We start from the raw sequence: 17,743 nt of genomic DNA, 5'->3' as shown, positions 1-17,743 counted from the left end.
CACAGAAAAACCACACCATCTGGCAACTCCATTTCCCTGGTCATTCACTCACTCAGGGTTCACCATAACCAGCCTTCCTCCTACCTCAAGCTCCTCTCTCCAACCAGCGCCTCCTCCCCAGCCCACCCCAGTGAGCCAGTCTCCTGCTTAAACTCCTACACATTTCTAACCTCTGTACCTTGCAGTATAAACCTATCCTGTCCTGTTCTTCCACTTTTACTAGAAGGGCTGTTTCTCTTCCCCAAAGCTGAGGCCCTTGCCAACGGTTTGGATTTATTTCTGCCTAGGCATTAGGCATGTGATGTTCATACTATTTTTTTCTTTTATTTAATATTAAAACTTACCTTCTCAACTGGATTCTTACTACTGCCTTTTATGCATATTTAAATCTCCCTTTAATCCTTCACCTCCTTCCAGCTTCCTTCCTTTCAGAGATAAATTTCTCAAGACCTTGTTCACACACACTCTGCTTGGTCATCTTCTTGTCACTTTTAAACCCATGTCACTGGGGCTTTAGGTGCCATCTTATTCTATCTCTCAAAATTATTTTGCTGTCTTGACCTGAAGTTCTGGTTTAGGTTGAAGTGTGTCCTCCTAAACAGTGTCTTAACCTCTGGTGCCTGCAAATGTGACCTTATTTGGAAATAAGGTCTTTATAGATGTTATCCAGTCAAGATGGAGGACATAGGGTGACTCTAATCCACATGACTGGTGTCTTTATAAGACGAGAAGAACACAGAGGGAAGCCCAGGTGGTGACAGAGGCAGAGACTAGAGTGACATGTTCAAAAGCTAAGGAACACCAAGCACTGAAGGCAACACTGGAAACTAAGAGCATAGCATGGGACGGGTTCTCCCCTAGAGCCCGGGGAAAGAGCATGGCCCTAGTGACACCTTGAGTTTGGGTCTCTGTCCTCGAGAATCCTGAGAGAATAAATTTCCCTTGCTTAAAGTCACTCAGCTCATGGTATTTTTTTAGAGCAATCCTAGGAAACTAAAACAGTGAGTAAGAGAGAAAGTTTTCTCGCATTGAGCCCTGACTACTTTAGTTCATTCATTAGCATAGCCTAGTGTTGCCTAACACAATGTCTCATTTCTCAAACACCTTCAGGGAATTCGGCTGATCTGGTAAGACGATTGTGTTTAATCTTTTTTAGAGATGCCTATCTCATACTTTTGTTTTAAAGAAACCTTCAAGCCTTTGATCCAAAATGATCATCATCTACGGCAATTTCAAGCCCTCAGAACACTAAAGAAGTGTGGAATGAGGACTTCCAATTTGTGTCCTTCACGCCTGTGGGGACCAGATGCCCTGCAGGCTCACAGGAGCCTGTCAGCTTAGGTCTGCTCAGAGACCCAGTGGGTTGGTGATCCTTTTCACTCTACCAACTGAGCTTACTTGGATCATAAATCATGATGATGCCCTATTCAATGTCTCTGGTTGAGTGACTACCTGTTCTGTGTTTTTGTAGGCCTCATCTTTCTTATAGAAAAATGCATTTTAATTAAAACAACTGAACTCACAGTAATAGAGAGTAGAAGGATGGTAGCCAGAGGCTGGGAAGGATTTTGACTGGGGAGAGGAGGTGAGGATGGTTAATGGGTCTAAAAAGTACATAGAGGCAAAGAACGAACAAGGCCTACTATTTAACAGCACAACAGGGTGACTATGGTCAATGACAATTTTATTGTACATTTAAAAATAACTAAAAGTATAATTGGGTTGTTTGTAACACAAAAGATAAATGCTTGAAAGGATGAATATCCCATTCTCCATGATGTGATTATTCTATATTGCATGCCTGTATCAAAACATCTCATAGACCCCATAAATATATACATCTGCTATTCACTCACAAAAAATAAAAAGAAAAAAAAAAACAGAAAAATATATTTTAACAGTGACATACAAAGGGTTTATGTGGTGAGCCTTCTCTCCTGTCACTCCATAAAAACACAAATAGATTCTCAGAGTCGACACAGGTCTTCCTTGTATAAAGATCTATTTTTAAAAATTTTATAAACTGAGAAAATAATGTTTAAAAAAGATAATAACAGAGAAGAATTTTCATAGCTAGTGATGAGGGTAGTATATTTTATTATCTACAAAACATTCATAATTTATTGTTTTTAATTTAACAATTGATATTAAAGCATTTTCCAAGTTACTGAATACCTTTCGGACTCGCCATTTGTATTGGCTTCTGTTATTCCATCATGTGTAACAGTACTTCTTGAATGATGTGTCCACATGGCTGGTGATGCTCTCTTCCTTCCATTCAAGCCCATTCAACTCAATCCCATTCAAACCCCACCTAGTGCTTCCTGCCCCTGGACACTGATCTGCACAGTTCTTCACAGGGGCAACTGGTACCTTCCCACTGCCAAATCTAGTGGGAGAATTTCCATTTGCTTTCTTTTGGATTGGTAGACAGTACTTGGTTCTTTATAAGAAACCACTGAGTTCTATAAGTGCTGGCTCTTTAGGATCTCCTTTTTCCTTGATTGTTCCTTACTTTCACTGGGCCTCTCTTCACAAAACCATATTTCAAAATTATGCAACTGTCTGCTCTCAATCTTGTTTGAAATATTTCACAGCCACTACAAACTTAATTTATCCAGAAATGAACTCAAAATCTTACTCTCAGAGGGAAAGTAAAAAGAAGTGTGTTCATTTTTCAAACTTTTCATAGCAGGAAGTCAATAGATGTAAGAAAATAATGAAGCATGCAATTAAAAATAAATACTAATAACTTCCCATTCCTAATGGTCCACATGTTTTTTTCTAAATATTGGAGACTTCTTGTAGAAACATAGCTCTTGTAAAGAAAGGTTTATTTGAGATGTTTACATTTTATTTTTCTTTAATTCTTTTGTCATTTGTTAGTTTCAAGTAATTCTTTAAAATATAATTGACTTAAAAAGTTATGTCTAATATTCTTATGCTCTTTCTATAAATACATACATATATACATATATGACATTTATACCTTATTTATATCTATTATATATGTATATACATATGTATGTATTCAGAATGAAATAAATATTTTACTCAGAGATAGTGTGAGTGCTTTTCAAAATTTTCTTTGAAACTTTTAATGTACTTATTTTATTTTAGTTCTTTATGTTTAATAATAACATGTATTTTTTTTGTTTAAAAAATTTGTACTTAAAAAAAACCTGTTAACCTTAAAAATCCAGCCTGTTCCTCTGATGTTTTCTATCTCAGTGGATGTGACCACCACCCCAGCCACCCAGGCTAGAAAACTGACATTTCTTCATGGCCCTCTTCACTCATATTCTTCATTCCCTATGATCACCTGCCAGGTCCTCCCAAGTTTGTCTCTGAAATCCTTCTCAAACGACTCTTCATCTCCCCATTCCCATGACCCCTCTCCTCCTTCAGACACTTCCACCTTTTCCTTGAACTTCTGTAGGAAGATTCCTGTCTCTCCTGGACTGGCTTCCTTAGATGCCTGACTTTTCCAGAAGGATCCAGCAACTTGCCATCCAGCCATGCTACTCTAGCTAAAAGTTTGTAGATGGCTTTCTATCATCTGGAAGACAAAAGTTCTGTTTCTTGACTCAAACACACCCAGAATCTTCATGGCTGTTGTCCTTGTCTCATACTCATCAATCATCACGTCCAGAACTGCCTACCATCCCCATCACCACCGCCAGTTCCGTGTCTGTTTGCTTTTTTGTTTGTTTTAACCTGTCCCAGCACGTGCCTTTGCTCACAATGTTTTCTCTCTGCCTAGGTTGCCGTTTCCCCCCATTTCTTTATTTTTCATCTTGCTAAATCCTGCAATGTTTTTTAAACTTAGGCACAGAAGACCGCCTCAAATACTGAATGCCCAGGGTTTTCAAGACCCTCTTTTATATACTCTTGCCACACATTCCTGGAGGACAAGGATAATTTATAATTTAATTTTACATCTTCAAGTCTCAGCAGGAGGAGACGCCCAGCCAGCTTTGTGTGTGGAATGGATTCTCAATGGGCCATGTAAGGCACTTTAGAAGCAAGGGTTTAGTGGCAGGAACCGGGTTTATACCCACCTATATTCCTTGGCTTCTTAAAACAATTCTATGTCTTTAAATGTTCCTAAAATTCCGGTAGTGTGATGCCTCCTGCTTTGTTCTTTTTGCTTAGGATTGACTTGGCTATGCGGGCTCTCTTTTGGTTCCATATGAAGTTTAAGGTGGTTTGTTTTTTTTGTTTTTTGTTTGTTTGTTTGTTTTTTGAGATGGAGTTTTGCTCTTGTTACCCAGGCTGGAGTGCAATGGCGCGATCTCGGCTCACTGCAACCTCCGCCTCCTGAGTTCAGGCAATTCTCCTGCCTCAGCCTCCTGAGTAGCTGGGATTACAGGCACGCGCCACCGTGCCCAGCTAATTTTTTGTATTTTTAGTAGAGACGGGGTTTCACCATGTTGACCAGGATGGTCTCGATCTCTTGACCTCGTGATCCACCCGCCTCAGCCTCCCAAAGTGCTGGGATTACAGGCGTGAGCCACCGCACCCGGCTTAAGGTGGTTTTTTCCAGTTCTGTGAAGAAGCTATACTATAAGGCTACAGTAATCAAAACAGCATGGTTCTGGTACCAAAACAGAGATATAGACCAATGGAACAGAACAGAGGCCTCGGAGGCAACACAACACATGTACAACCATCCGATCTTTGACAAACCTGACAAAAACAAGCAATGGGGAAAGGATTCCCTGTTTAATAAATGGTGTTGGGAAAACTGGCCAGCCATGTGCAGAAAGCAGAAACTGGACCCCTTCCTGACACCTTACACTAAAATTTACTCCAGATGGATTAAAGACTTAAACATAAGACCTAACACCATAAAAACCATAGAAGAAAATCTAGGCAAAATCATTCAGGATATAGGCGTAGGCAAGGACTTCATGACCAGAACACCAAAAGCATTGGCAACAAAAGCCAAAATAGACAAATGGGACCTAATCAAACTCCACAGCTTCTGCACAGCAAAAGAAACAATCATTAGAGTGAATCGGCAACCAACAGAATGGGAAAAAATGTTTGCAGTCTACCCATCTGACAAAGGGCTGATACCCAGAATCTACAAAGAACTAAAACAGATTTACAAGAAAAAAACAAACAAGCCCATTCAAAAGTAGGTGAAAGATATGAACAGATACTCTACAAAAGAAGACATACATGAGGCCAACAAACATATGAAAAAATGCTCATCATCACTGGTCATTAGAGAAATGCAAATCAAAACTACACTGAGATACCATCTCACGCCAGTTAGAATGGCAATCATTAAAAAATCTGGAGACAACAGATGCTGGAGAGGATGTGGAGAAATAGGAACACTTTTACACTATTGGTGGGAGCATAAATTAGTTCAACCATTGTGGAAGACAGTGTGGTGATTCCTCAAGGACCTAGACATAGAAATTCCATTAGACACAGCAATCCCATTACTGGGTATATATCCAAAGGATTATAAATCATTCTACTATAAGGACACATGCACACGAATATTCACTGCAGCACTGTTTACAATAGCTAAGACCTGGAACCAACCCAAATGCCCATTGATGATAGACTGGACAGGGAAAATGTGGCACATGTACATCATGGAATATTATGCAGCCATCAAAAATGATGAGTTCGTGTCCTTTGCAGGGACATGGATGAACCTGGAAACCATCATTCTCAGCAAACTAACACAAGAACAGAAAATCAAGCACCGCGTGTTCTCACTCATAGGTGGATGGTGAACAATGAGAACACACGGACACAGGGAGGGGAGCATCACACACTGGGGTCTGTCAGGAGGAAATAGGGGAGAGACAGCTGGGAGTGGGGAGGTAGGGAGAGATAGCATGGGGAGAAATGCTAGATATAGGTGATGGGAAGGAAGGCAGCAAATCACACTGCCATGTGTGTACCTATGCAACAATCTTGCATGTTCTTCACATGCACCCCAAAACCTAAAATGCAATAAAAAAAAGTTCCTAAAATTAGCTGCTTTGTTTCTTTAATTAAATTAATTATGAAATCAGTCTTGCCTAAGAAAAGTAGAATTCAAGTCCATGGCACAAAGCAATCTTAGAGTTCACCGATAGGTTGAAAAATCATATAGGTTATCAGCCATACAAAGTGCATTCGTTCTAAAAGATTCAAGGAGAAAAAGTCAAAAACATAAATTTTACAACTACATACTCGGCCTTTTTCTACTTAGTCATGTAACATAAAATTTACATGAATTTTCTGAGTTTTCCTTCCTTCCTGTTTTCCTTCCTCTCTCCCTCCCTTTCTACCTCCCTTTCTTCCTTGCTTTCCCCATCTTCATTTCTCTCATAAAAGGAGACAGTATCTCCTACAAAGCTTTGAGAATTCACAGGATAGAACTGTAGTACACCATGTGGGAAGCAGGAGGTGCTCAACCAACACTCATCCCATGTGGTCCCTGTGACCTGCAGCCGCCGCCACTCCTGTTAGAATCATGAGTGGCTCCACCTCAGCATTGTACAAACGTTTAATTAACATATATTTTGAGTCTACCTTTTAAATTCTCTTCTTGAATGGAAGAAAGAAATGTATTCGATTTATTGTTAATTTTCTGTTAACTGACACGTGATAATCACTTAATAAATGTTTGTTAAAAGAAAAGGCAGGTAATAACACAGGGTTTACCAAGTGCCAGAGGATATTCTAAATACATTACATTTTAATCCTTTAATCCTGTCAACAACCCTATGAGGTAGGCACTATCGCAAGTTCCTACAATGCTGAGGTGGAGCCACTAACAGGAGTGATGGCAGCTGCAGGTCACAGGAACAACATGGGATGAGTGTTGGTTGGGCACCTCCTGCTTCCCACATGGTGTACTGCAGTTTCTGTAGTACAGAACTGTTTAAGTAACACTCCCATGGCCACTCAACAAAGTGGCTATTAGGGACTGACTGCAAAATACAGGCTCCCTATGAAATTAAATAGTCTCTTAGTTAAATTATTTGATTTTAACAAAGCTCTTTAAAAATTAAATATAGAACTAAGGCTCTTTCTTACAACATTTTTACTTCTTCATTAAACCCTAGAAAATGAATTAGATGTGAACATCATGCCATGTTTTTACATAGGTTAGCTTCACTGCTTAATTGGATAAAAACAATTCCAACTAAAGCATCTCACTTTTGTCTTTGCGGCTCCTGCATGTTGCTGTGTTGGTGCACATTAGACTGCCATTCAACAAAAGGCAAGACTCTGCCTCCACTCTGAGTATTCTGGAAAATGTAAGTAATTGGATCAGACTTTCATATCACTGCCTCCTAGATGATTAGAATCTCAGTTTTCTGCAGAGTCTATCAGATGTTAGGCTCCCCGTATCTCCTGTCAGTACTCACTGAGTCGTGAGGGTTTGGAGATGATTTATTACATGTGACACAGGTTTCTGTTTATGCACTCATAAAGGCCACGTCTGCAAGATCTATAGAGCCAGCTTGCACCAGTACACTGAGCTGAGATGAATAAATGAATAATTGTTTTGATAATATTAACCAAGCATGTGTGATGTCTCTGCGACATCTGTTATTAACAACATAAACAAAAGGAGTCTTCACTGTTTGTATGTTGCTTTCAGGAACAATGTAACGTGCCCAATTTGGTAAGCTTTTGTGGGTATTAATTAGAATAAGTCTTTTTCTGAATATCTCAGGATCAAGTGGAATGCCAGTGCACTTAAGATACGGCTGAATAAAAATAAGTTGGTAATTTCATTTAAAATACGAAACATCTCTCTTGCCCCTTTAGATTTTAATTTAGTGTATCTCAGTGCAAGGTAAGAAAATCAGTTAATGTTTTAAGAAACACCGGAGGTTATTATCATTGGCTTGATCCCACTTTCTACAGAGCCAAACTCTGATGTATTGCTTGAAGTCTTCAACAACCTACCAGACAAGTGACTGCTGAGCCTCTGACTGGTCACGTCTAGTGATAAGTGACTCACTACTCTGCAAGGCAACTTTGCTGCTTTGGAAGTAGGATAGTCCTTCTGGAAGCAGGATATTCTGAAATCTTAAACAGCTTCCCTCTATACAGAAAACTGCCTCATTCAGAAAGCTGACAGGGCTTGCCAGGCTTATTCTACATGAAAAAATGTGACTCAGCATAATTTGTGGAAGGGGGAATAACATTCAACATTATCTTTCAAAAACATAGGGTATGATGTGAGAAAGAAAAAAGTAGGGGGATGCTTGCTGAGGAGAACATCATTTTTTAAATACTCCTACTCCATTCTACTTCCAGGCTGAGGGTGAAGGTAAAAGGAAATCAAAAGGAGCCTGAGTTTCATTTTTCCAGGACTGGCAATTGGCCTGCCCTAGGCACAGAGAGCTGTCCTGGAAAGCTCCCCACTGGAATGAGAGTGGACATAGAACAAGTGGTGTCCGCTGTGGGCTGGTGACCACATAGTCAATAGAGTTGGGACTTTAAAACTGATCAGTGTGGCTGGGTAATGGCACTGAAGGCCAGACGACCCTATCCATACATGCTCAGCATCTTGGAAACAGGAAAACTCTGCACCAAATGTGTACACATCTCCTAAAAGGGGATGATGCTGAGTAGCCTGCAAATGCATTTCCACCACTGAACGTGGGGAGGGGATGCTGAAATAAAATTAAATTATATTATCAGAACAAAGGAAGATGGCATCTTTGCATGTCTAAGAGTATAGACTACCATTTATTCCAACTACTCATTCAGAAAGCAAAATCTATTTCTCTATAGCTTTTGCCTTTTTCTATCTGTTAGGACCAAAGTAAATTTTTATTTTGTATGCTTTTGTTTTTATTTTCAAAGTAAAATTTTTCTTTTGTATGTTTTCTCTTGGCTAAGTAACTAATGATAGAGATTGCTAGGTACTAAATGTTTACTCATTCCTCCCCCCATTCATAAATTGAAACCCTAATCACCAAGGTGATGGATTAGGAGGTGGAGCCACTGGGAGGTGATTAGGTCATAAGGGTGGAATTCCCATGGGCGAGATTAGTGCCTCCATATAAGGACACATGAGAACTTGCTTTTTCTTATGGGGATCACTCCGCCAGTGTAGAGACCCCTCTGTGTCTCCACCATTACAGAGTTAGAGCCCGGACATATTCTCCCGCCGCTGAGGGCAGTCGAGCTGAGGAAAAGAAGGAAGTGAAAGAGGCCTGAGTTTGCAGAAGCTTATTCTTGATCCACTGAGCTAATGGCATGTCTAGGTGAGGCCTGCGTGACCATTTACGAGACTACTGTCTCCCTTGAAGTTCCCGTTCTGGGCTGGTTTTATGACTCTGTTTACCTGCATTCACTAAATCCCGTGATCGCTCACATGTTACTAGAAAATTGCTACCCCTCAAATTATCGCTTGCCTTGATGTTATTTACTGTAACTGTAGTTATTGATAAGAGGATAAGAATCTTTATAGGATAAGAATCTTTTGTTTGTTTTGTATTCAGTGACCTTTAGATAAACCTGTAGGCTACCCCCTCCCCTGCTTACTTTGTAATTTTCTGTTCCCTCCTGATAATACTTTTGTAATGGGACCTACGTCAGTCACTGTATGTAAAAACATATATAAGCTCCTGTGCACCAGAAATAAACTGCTGTCTTGGGCCTGGCCTGATTCAGCTCTCCAGACCTCATTCTTTCTGTCATTCTTTTCTTCCATGCACTCTCTCTTCCAGGTATTGGGACCCTCTTGCTGGTCAAGAGACCCCCGGCAGACGTGCTGATCTCACGGACCACAACATCTGGCGCCCAACGAAGAGGCGACGCCAACATTTTCTCTCTCTGTTCTCCATGTGTGGACACAGGCAAGAAGATGACTGTAAGGCCAGTTGCCTTGCCGGGAGCTCGGATGCACATTCCCCTTCTTTTTTTAAAAGGCTCAGACATGTCCACCCCCTTGCACAGCCTAGCTTTCCCTTAAAAACCCCGCCAAGATGCAAAGGAAGTCTTGTAACTCTAGCCAATAGCAGTCAAGTCTAGTACACAAACGAGGTCTTGTAACTCTAGCCAATAGCAGCCGAGTCCTGTATGCAAACGAAGTCTTGTAACTCTAGCCAATAGCAGTCGAATCTTGTATGCAAACAAAGTCTTGTAACCCTACCCAATAGCAGTCCTGTCTTGCCCACACCCTGCTCTCCCACAACCAATCGAACACCTCCACTCCCTATAAAAACCCATGTCTGAGAGGAGTCCGTGTGACTTCTCCGGCCCCTCCTGTCGGACCGCAGAACCTCACCCAGGAGCCTGAATAAACCCTTCACATTGGATCTTCTTGTGCTAGCCTCAGTTTCTTTGTTTTAAACTTGGCAAGAACTCAACAAACCTTAAAATGACCATCTGCAATTCAGATAGCAACCCCCCTCCAGACATGGGATCTGCCAGGGGCTTGATCCTGGGCTCCCAGCCTCCAGAGACGCGGAAAATAAATGTTTGCTGTTTAAGCCACCAGTTTATGGTAATTTGTTATAGCAGCTCAAATTAACTAATATGGTTTGGCTTTGTGTCTCCACCTTAATCTCATCTTGAATTGTAATTCCATAATCTCCATATGTCATGAGGAGGGACCTGGTGGAAGGTCATTAAATAATGAGGATAGTTCCCCTCACCCCATGCTGTTCTCGTAATAGTGAGTTCTCATGAGTTCCAATGGTTTTATAAGAGGCCTCCCCCTTTGCTCAGCGCTTCTTTCTCCTGCCACCATGTGAACAAGGATGTGTCTGCTTCCCCTCTCACCATGATTGTAAGTTTCCTGAGGCCTCCCAGCCATGTGAAACTGTGAGTCAATTAAACCTCTTTTGTATAAGTTACTCAGTGTTGGTTATTTCTTCATAGCAGCATGAAAATGAACTAATACACCAACTAAAATAGAAATAGCGTATTTTTATTTTCTGGGGTACAATCCCAGTTCTATCATACTGGATCTGGCATATCCATAATCTACTGTTCTAGGTACACTATAATTTGTACACATTTTCCATAAGATGTATAACAAATTATTATTATCTACAATCCAAAAAACGGTCCAAGCTATTAGTTTTCTTCCAGTAGTTTGATGAATATAGCTTGGAGCAGCAGGTATTCTAATATTAATAATAGTTTTGAAGATAATATAAAATAATAAAGTAGGTATAAACATTATTTAAACACTGTGTGCACAGTTCATTCTAGATATTATTGACATGTTAGTCTATTTTGTGTTTCTCTAATAATACCACAGACTGAACAATTTACAATTAATGGAAATTTATTTCATTAATGATCTTGGTGGCTGGGAAGTTTAAGAGTCTGACACCAGTATTTGATGATGGCATTTGTGTTGCATCATCCCGTGGCAAAAAAAAGAAAGGCAAGAGAGGGTGTGTGTGTGTATGTGTGTGTGAGAGAGAGAGAAAGAAGAAGAAAGAGAAAGACAAGGATAGAGACAGAGAAAGGCTGAATGCACCCTTTTATCAGGAATCAATTCCCTCCATAACTAAGCCACTTTCATAATAATGGCATTAACCCATGCATAAGGGCAGAGCCCTGATGACATAATCATCCCTTAAAAGATCCCTCTCTCAATACTGTTGCATTGGGGATTAAGTTTTCAATGTATGAACTTTGGAAGAGACTTTCAAACCATAGCAATAGGGGATTTAAACAGGACTAGATAAGGTTCTGTCTTAGAGATTTTATTGCACAAATTTTATTAATTGATCTAGTTATTCATGAAGCTTTTCTAAAAGGTGATTTTTTATTTTACTTTTTAATTTTCCACATAGTTGATAAGAATAGGTTTCTGTAACAAAGACTTCCATAAACCTATAGCTTAAAGAATAGAAAAAGTGGAAAAGTTACTTATTTCATACATAGCAGTCTTACCATTAACAGAGCCAGGTGTTAAGGCAGTTTTATTTCTTATGGTACTTCACGGAACTAGATTCTTTCCAAACCATTACTTATTCATCTTCCTCCCTACTACCACCACACTCATGGGGCAGCACACCAGGTACCTTATTGGGTTTCTTTAAATAAAGTTTTATGAGAACACACTATTCATTATGTAATGTCTATGACTGCTTTTATGTATCAGTGGCAGAAGTAAGTACTAATATAGAAACCTTATTGTCCACAAAGCCTAAAACATTTATTTTATGTTGTATTTTATTTATTTAATTTTTTTTTGTTTTTGTTTTTTTGAGACAGATCTCACTCTGTCATACAGTGGTATAATCACAGCTCACTGTAGCCTCCACCTCCCAGGCTCTGGTGATCCTCCCACCTCAGACTCCTGAGTAGCTTAGACTATAGGTGTATGTTACCATGCCTGGCTATGTGTGTGTGTGTGTGTGTGTGTGTGTGTGAGTGTGTGTATTTTTTGTAGATACCAGTGTATTAGTCCATCTTCAGGCTGCTAATCAAGACATACCTGAGACTGAAAAGAAATGAGATTTAATCAGACTTAACAGTTCCACACGGCTGGGGAGGTCTCAGAATCATGGCGGGAGGTAAAAGGCACTTCTTACATGGTAGTGGCAAGAGAAAAATGAAGAAAAAGCAAAAGCAGAAACTCCTGATAAACCTATCAGATCTCATGAGACTTTTTCACTATTACAAGAATAGCATTGGAAAGACTGGCCTCCATGACTAAATTACCTCCCCCTGGGTCTCTCCCACAGCATGTGGGAATTTTGGGAGATATAATTCAAGTTGAGATTTGGGTGGGGACACAGCCAAACCCTATCAGCTGGGTTTCTCTATGTGGCCCACACTGCTTGAACACCTGGGCTCAAGTTATATGTTCACTTCAGTCTCCCAAATTCCTAAAATTACAAACGTGAGCCACCACACACAGCCTCAAACATTTATTATCTCTGACTTTTTACGGAAAATATATGCTGAATTCTGCCCTAGGATACTGTCATGGTCTGCATGGTTGAACCAGGGTCAACACTACATCTGGACTCACCACTCCATCTGGTAAAAGGAATATGGAAAAGGCACTCTCACTGGTGCCAGGCCTAGAAACAACACATGCCACTTCTGCTTCTTTTAACCAGGAGGAAACTTTAGTCATTGGCAACGCAATGCCAAGGGAGCCTGTGAAATTCAATTGAGCTAACAGTTCCACTCAGGCTATAATAAGCCTGTATTATGAAAGAAGAGGAAGGAGCTTCACTGGATGGTCAGCAGTCTTTCCCATATTCAATAGAAAAGAAGTGAGTGTGTTTCTACTTTAGTGCACAAACACTTTGTCTTTTTGGACAGACTAAATTGTATCAATCCAATTGTCCCTTTTCATTTAATGTCTGTATTTATTTTAAAGAAAAATGCATCCATATGTTTCTGCATCATTTATACCTCTCATCAAAATGTAGTTTCTCAACAGCTATTGGGCATTCAAAATGTCTAGTAGAAAATGAATAGAAAATTTGGTTTTGTAATATGAAACTGGGAAGTATATGTGGCATCTTAACTCAGCAGTTCAGCACGTACCTGGCTATTCCCCCAAAGAAAGGGTTCATGCAAATACTGAATAGAGCTGATTGCAAAGGAGACCTTCTTCTACTCTCATCTGAAAAATCAGATTAGATAAATTCATTATCAGGTAATAGCAATAGAAACAAAGACATAGTGGATATGCAATGACCCTAACATTGTATAAAAGACCTAAATTTATAGAATGCTTCCAAATTCATAATCTCATTTGGATAGCATTAGACTCTGTAAGGGAACTGACTGTTATTGAGTAATCTAATGTGCTCTAACCTATTGGTATTTCCTGTTCCATTGACAACCCTATCCTATTAGTATGTCCTGTCTTGCTGGTTATTTCCCATTCTATTGGCATCTTGGTCCTACCTATTAGTGTTTCCTGTTCTCTTGGCATCTCCTGTCCTGTTAACATTTCCTGTTTTATAATAGTAGCATCACCTGTCCTGTTAGTATTGTTGGTCCTATTAGCATTCCCTGTCCTACTACTATCCCCTGTTTTATTGGCGTTTTCTTTTCTATTAACATCCCTATCCTTTTAGTATTTCCTGTCCTGTTGACATTCTCTGTCGTGTCAATATTTCCTCTTCTATTGGCATCCTCTGTGTATTTTCCTGTTCTTGCATTGCTATAAAGAAATACTCAAGACTGGGTAATTTATTAACATAAGAGGTTTAATTTCTCACAGTGTTCAGGCTATACAGGAAGCACAGCAGCATTTGCTTCCAAGGAGGCTTCAGGAAGCTTACAATCATGGTGGAAGGTGAACAGGGAAAAGGCACATCACACAGTGAAAGCAGGAGCAAGAGAGTGGGGTGGGAGAGGTGCCACACACTTTTAAATGACCAGGAGGTCTCAGGAGAACTCACTCAGTTTCATGAGGACAGTACCAAGGGATATAGTATAAACCATTCATGAGAAATCTGCCCCAGGATCCAATCACCTCCCACCAGACCCCACCTCCAGCACTGGGGATTATATTTCAGTATGAGATCCTGTTCTATTAGTAGCTTCTATTCTGCTAGCATCCTCTGTCCTATTAGTATTTCTGTTCCATTGGCATCCCCTGTTCTATTAGTATTTCCTGTTTTATACTAGCATCCCCCAGCACCTTATTTCCTACTATGGAAGTTCAGAAATCTACAGCTCAGCCAGTCACTAGCTCCTAGTAATTTCAATACTGAGAAGGGGACAATCAGAAGGCAATCTTTGGAGGTCAAGCCTGTTGATTTAGCAGTGCAGAGGTCAGCATATCTTTGTCTACTTTCTGTTCCTAGTCTTTGAAAACTTCCTGGATCCTTGTTTTTCTTCCAAGCCTGGTCCTCCAGCCACACAATGAAACTGTGATCCCTCCAATATACTTCCAATAAATTCTCTTTTCATTGAGCCATTATAATACATTAGTGTTGTTTGTAACTAAGAACCTGAATCGAAACAAGCTGATTTTAATATACCCATTATAGATAAAGAAACTGAGTTTCAGAAATATTCCTGCTCACTGTCACACTAGTATAGTAAGCTAGTCTTCTAGTAAGCTATAAAACTGACCAGAATTCATTGTTTTCCTGTTTACTTTCTTCTAGTAAGCTATAGAACTGACTAGAATCTGTGGTTTTCCCTCTGTATCCAGGGATGTTTTACCCTTTAATGAATAATTATGTAAACTCTCCTGTCTCCTGCAAAGCTAAAGGAATGTTTCTAGCATAACCTGAGGCCCTCTTTATTTGAGAAGGCCCAATTTCAGTGCCTTCTCTTTTCTGAGGCCTCTGCCAAATAGGCCACAGCTAGTGGCTCCCTGATGTATATTTTCATAACAATTTCTCATATATATATATATATATATATATATATATACACACACACACATATATACATATAATTACATATATAACATTATATATATATATATAAAAACATACTTTCCCCCATATGTTTATCATAAGAATCACATACATCTTAATGGGATATACAATTTTTAATATAGCTCATTGAAATATAAACTTCTCTGGAGGAGAAACACTGATTTCTTACTATCCTGTCTTCTATATCACAGGTATTCAACTATGTTTGTTGGGTAAATAAGTGAGTAAATGAGCAAAAATGTGGAAGAATAAAATGTCAGAAAACTCAAAGAGATTTTCTGAAGCATTATGGTTTTAGAAAAGCAGAGTCAAGCATAGCCTTATTCACAACCTAGCATCAGCCTCTCATCAAGAACCAGAAACCCTGCTACAGCATCCATGACCAGAGAAAGCTAATGTTTTCATGTCCATGGGAGTCTAAGGTTTTGTCAGCAACTGTTCTGCTCAGAGGTTACAGATGAAGAAATATGAAGTCTGTAAAGGAGTTGTCCCAGCCCTGTCCTACAGCTAAAGATGCTGTGAGGCTTAACTTCCCAGAATTTTTTCTTCTATGAGTCTCCTAGGGGGTTCTGATATGTGGGACACTCTCTGAGACTGAACTCATCTCCAGAAGGCCCTATTAATATGAAAATCTCTTCCTTGGTAGGATCACCAATGCATTTATGCAGCAATGGCAGCCTTGGGTCACCAAACAGAGGCTGAGGAGCTGCAGGAGAGAGCAAGATGTGCTGCTATGTGCATGAGGCCCACCCACAAAGACAACAACAGGGTGCTGGAGCAACAGGCAGGGGGGATGTGGATGAAAACAAGCATAAGGGAGAGCAGAGCTGTGAGGGAGGGGCACAAACAGAGTAGGACACATAGAAGAGAGCCCAAGGGATGCTGCAGGTGATGAGATTCTGGAGATTTTTGCCCAGGAGAGGTATAAGAGGTTTGCCTAGCTTTTCTAAAGTAGTTCCCAGAGGTGTGTGCCCTAGAAATCAATTAAAAAAATGAACTCTTCTCAGGTACCAACCTGGATCCATTGGGGGAAGAATTTATTTTTCAAGGTAGTCTATTCAGAGTCCACATGGAAGACAAAAAAACTTTACAAGCTTGTGTGATATAATAAAACACATAGAATATTAATTTTCTTCTATAACACAGCTATTCAAGAAAAGCTATAGGCATCATCAGCTAGTCATGAAGTCACGAGTGTCCATTCTTATCCCCTCTACTCTGCCAGTGTATATACACAAAGCTGTGCTATACAAACAGCAATGCTGTAGGTGACACTCCCATGATCATACTTTAGATGAGACCCAGTTACATTTTGTAAGACTCTGTCTTGCTTGTAGGGCTCATTCTAGACACCCTTTGACCATCTTGATGATATAATAACCATGTTTTAGAATCTCATATGGAAAAAAATTGTGAAAATCTTCTAGGAACTTCAGGCAGCCTCTAGATAATGGAAGTGGCCTCTGTCAAACATCTAACAGAAACAAAAGCAAAAATGAAGCTCTGTATCCTACAATCATAAGGAAATAAAGTCATAAACAACCATGTGACCCATGAAGACCCTTCCTCAGCTGAGCCTCCAGATGAGAACTCAGCCCTGGTCGACTCCTTGATTGCAGCCTATGAGACTCAAAGCAGAGGACACAGTTAAGCCATGTGTTGTTTTGAACCACTCACCTGTGATCATTTGTTATATAGCATCAGAACACCAATACAATATGAAACTGGAAGACTGTCTGATATAAAATATTTATGTTACTGTGTCTCAGAAGTAAGAAAGGGGATGCAGTGAAATCCAGAAGAAAGCATATTCTACACTTGGGGAAAGACAGACATGGATTTAAATTAAAATGCCATCTCTCACTAGCTGTGTGATCTACTTAATTTCTCCGCACCTCACATTCTACTTCTGTGACATTAAAATTATGTGTTCTACTGACCCATCGAACTGATATAAAATAATACATAAGTAGGGGAAGAAAATTTAGTAGTGCTGATTGTTAGATTCAATAAATCATTTATTACAAAACAGAAACAAGTATTTTTGGAACACTTATTATGGGCCAGTGTACTAAAGAGATATACAGAGATATAAAAATGCCTTATCTCTGTATCTGAGTATATAGAGATACCGTATCTCTATATACTCAGATACAGAGTGTGTGTGTGTGTGTGTGTGTGTGTGTATAGAGAGAGATACCATATCTCTATATACTCGATCTTTATAATAACTCTAAGAGGTAGATACTATTATCACAGTTTACACATGGAGAACACAAAGCACAGAGAAATTAAATGATATATTCAATCCCATAGCTGGAATTTGAACCAGGACAATCTCCACTGGATATAAACTTGGATGTGGCAGAGGTACT

This window comes from Aotus nancymaae, unplaced genomic scaffold, assembly GCF_030222135.1.
Source record: "Aotus nancymaae isolate 86718 unplaced genomic scaffold, 86718_ANA_hifiasm-v0.15.2.pri h1tg000057l, whole genome shotgun sequence".
NCBI classification, from domain to species: domain Eukaryota; kingdom Metazoa; phylum Chordata; class Mammalia; order Primates; family Aotidae; genus Aotus; species Aotus nancymaae.
The sequence above is the reverse complement of the archived record's forward strand: the minus strand, read 5'-3'. Positions refer to the sequence as shown.